Consider the following 3984-nt stretch of genomic DNA (forward strand, 5'->3'; position numbering starts at 1 on the left):
CCTGGGCAGAAAGTCACCCAGCTGTAGCTGACTCTGCAAGAGCAGCATGAAGGTCCTCTAAGGCAGACCTCAAAACTTTGGCTTGTACTTCTAAAGCATCGTGTTGAGAGCACAGCATGAAAACACCATTTGTCAACGCAGTGAAGAATCTTTACAGCAGTTAGGTAGAGGGAAGACTTAAAGCTGCTGATCGGAACATCTGGGTTCTGAGGCCGAACTAGCAGGCAGGCAGTGACATTTCACTGACATCTCACCAACATCGCAGTGAGCCATGTCCCTCTTCAGCTGAAGCCTCTTGAGGACCCAGTGCCTGAAGTCTGCAGCTTCAGATTATTTTGTTTGCTACACAGATACAGGGATTACAACCACATCACACTCAGACAGGTCTTTCTGCTCCACCTCACCCCCTTTCTTTTTCTCTGAATCACAAGCACTTTAATTTTTGTTTTAAATAATGAAGGAATGCAGTTCTGTTCTGTTTTACTAGATCTGTGTACTTACACCACAGCTTCCATCACACCACCCCCTCCCCACCCAAAAAAGAAACAGACCCAAAAAACCCTGCAAATAGCATTACCTCTAAAACCAACAAAGACTTCAAGTAACCCCACTGCTCTTGTCAGCTATGGCTACATTTCAACAACCTTAGGAGCCCTGCATTTGCACAAAACAAATACCAGGGGTTTTATAGGCTTGTCTGAAGCTTATCTTGAATAATGACAAACATCGTCAGCCTGAAAATTTAGGTTTCGAGTCCTGAGAGATATTTACTCTTGTAATACAAATAGAAACATGATAAAAACAATAGTTTTATGCTATGTTGATAGTATTGTTTCCAGCTACAGCCGAAATTAAAGATGTGATTACATAATAGCTTTTCAAACCTTTTCAAAAGATTTACGTAAAGTTCAAATCTTAAGCTTTTGAAACTTTAAGCTTGAAATAAAGATCAATCTTTTTGTTATTTCACCTCTCTCTCATGTTAGAAAAATATGAAAATGACAAAGAACTGAATCCAGCAGCCAACTTATCCCTCTGCATATTCAATTGCAAGAGCAGGATAATAATTTGGGGAAAAAAATAAAACCTACCCTTTTCAACCTTTCATCCTGGCATCTTTGATAAATAACATTATTGCTACTAGTGCTCATTAGTTTTGAGCTATGTTTGATTTGGGGTAGTAGGAAGAAAACGTGTTTTTTCTGCTGCACGACTAGCTCCCTCATCCCGAAATGGCGGAGCTCCCATCAAAGTCAATAAACCAGTGCACCTTGACTTTGCTGTCAGCATTATCAGCACGATAGGGAAGAACAGGCTTCTAACACTGAGCAGGTGTTAACTTCAAAACCACAGTTTTAAACTTTTGTTTATGCCACTCGTCTGGCTGGCCAAACACCATTATTGTAGTTGTCAGAGGCAACAGTTTATTCCCATTGACAGAGCAATGCCTGGCAGGGCGTGCACATGGAATTTAGGGCACCATGCCACAACCATCCCCACCCTGTTCTTCTGAAAAGAGAAATTACGATGCAAAGTACAAAACATACTGTTCCACTGCCTTTTAAGGTCACCACAGAAATTTACTTCACAAGCCAGCTAATATATACAGCTTCTCTCTTCTCCATCACTCCATTTCTTCACGGTCTTGTAACCTGGCAAACATTTGGAGAACAAGTCTTTAACTCCAAAAGTCCACAAGTGACTTTGGTGTCCAAAATTCCCTGATCAGATTAACTATCTGTATCACTGCTGGCAGTGCAGAAAGTGCCTAACAGAAAATCCCTGGGTGCTGGAGAATTACCTTGGTCTGTTTGTCCTCTACACACACAGCAAGTAATTCAGGTTTGCACACATTATAGATCGGGATCGGTTAACGTCGAGCTCAATTTTACAGATCTTCCTTTCTGGAAGCAGATTCAACTTGCATAGACAAAAACCTCACCCATAAGACTAAGAAATAGATCCTGGGATTTTCAGCTTTCTCTGATGCTGAACCAGATTTGACCAGACCCTAACTCCCAGCAGCAGAAGACACCAGCCAAAAGATAAACTGCATTACATTCACCAATTTATTTGCATTAAACAATAGCAAACCAGAAATTGGGATAATATATATAAAAACCCACCTAAAACACAAAGATACCTGATATATTCATTGACATCGGCAAAAGATTAGGGGAAAAAACATGTTTAGGGAAAAATCTGCTGGGAGGTGGTTCTACAGTCCTGATCTCCACTGCTACTGTCTAAAGCTATTAATTTATACAAGAAGTTAATTTAAAAATAGAAGATATAATACAGCATAGTTTTATGAACCCTTACTAAATGCAAAGCCCTAGGGCTGTTTGCTTTTATTTTAAGTAATTGTACTCCGTGTGTAAATACTAAATACTTAAGTATACCGGGATAAATTGATTTAGACTCACTAAAAGGTTTCTATAAATGGCCCCATTATGTCACTTCTCCAGACAGTCTGCTTCGTCGACAGTTCCTATAAGAACTGTGCATCCCAGTTTCCCTGTAGCGAACATGTAACAGTCACCCAAGGAAAACCTTTCATAATTAGAACAAGGCCAATACTAACCTATTCCTCGGCTTATCTATGTATTTGTAGCTGGAGTTCATTAACTTGTCAGCACTGATTCTTTTTGAACAGGAAAGTGAAATGAAAAAGTGACGTACAAATCAATATCAACTGTTCTCATTTAGCACAGTGTCAGACATAAAATATTGAGAATTAAAAAGAATCTTTCTGATGGAAAAACATACTACTATACCTTTTTTTTGGTAAGAGAATTACTACCATGAATTAAGCTGGTTGTTATTGCACAATAAAAGTTACAGCATGTTAAAAGTTAACAAAAATCTTCTAAGCCCTATTTTTATTTTCAGGTATTTTTAAAAATTACATTAAGTTTAATAAATTGGAGAAGCATTTAAGCATATGTAATTCATGCTCATTAGTTGGCACAAAAGCTGTGTAAAACATCTAGAGAGAGAGAGAGACATCTGCTAAAAGGACTTTCACATTACACTACTCAGCATTACACCACAAGGCCACAGACATATTTTTGGAAAATACATTTCACACATGTAAATCACACTATTATCAGAAGGGATTAAAAATCGGTCTTCACGGATGTGTGAAATACTATAATAAAAATAACATGTTCCCCTGAAGTTGAGCTCAGTGTAACCCACCAAGTAGACGGCTTGAAATAGAGTTAAATCAAACAACCGAGTGTAACAGCCTGAATTTCCAGATCGCAGGTCTCTGCCAGCAGAAGGTAAATGGTCCCTATCACCCTGTATCTGAATGCTTTACCTTTAATATGCTGAGTATCTCCATTTGATACACAGAAATGAGGCAGAGAGGTATAAAAGTGAAGACTATCAGTATTACCACACTTTTTCCATTTGTCCAACATCTGTTTTGTCTGAAAGGTCTTTGAGCAGGCGCCATCTTCTACTACAGGTATGAACAAGGTCTCAGAAAACCACAATTTTTGCAAGTCCTTCTATATTGCTACAGTATAATGAGGGAGGAATAATGCAAATGCACAATGTTTTTGCTCTCCCCCTTGATTCTCCTAAACACCTTTTCCTTTACATTGGAAACCAGAGTCCTATCTTCCTATCGTCTGGAGTCAAGATTAATTTCCCTCGCCTTATTTTCTCATTTTTAAAGACTGAGATGTAATCAAGTCACTTATCTAATTCACAACTGTTCTGAAACACATTTGCAATTAATGAAATGATCCTACATACAGCCTAATGCACTGAGTGTCAACTAAAAGACACAATAATTACCAGCAGTGACAAGGAACTGGGAAAGACATTAAACAAAACCAAAAAAACTTCCCCCACAACTCTCTAACTATCCCATATTTTCATGCTACTAGAAGGTACTGTAGAAGACACAGTAACTACGTCCCTTGAGTAAACCAGCTACTTTTCTGTTTAGTAGACAAATATTAAAGGAAC

The sequence above is a fragment of the Buceros rhinoceros genome, unplaced genomic scaffold (genome assembly GCF_000710305.1).
Source record: "Buceros rhinoceros silvestris isolate BGI_N320 unplaced genomic scaffold, ASM71030v1 scaffold19090, whole genome shotgun sequence".
Taxonomy (NCBI): Eukaryota; Metazoa; Chordata; class Aves; order Bucerotiformes; family Bucerotidae; genus Buceros; species Buceros rhinoceros.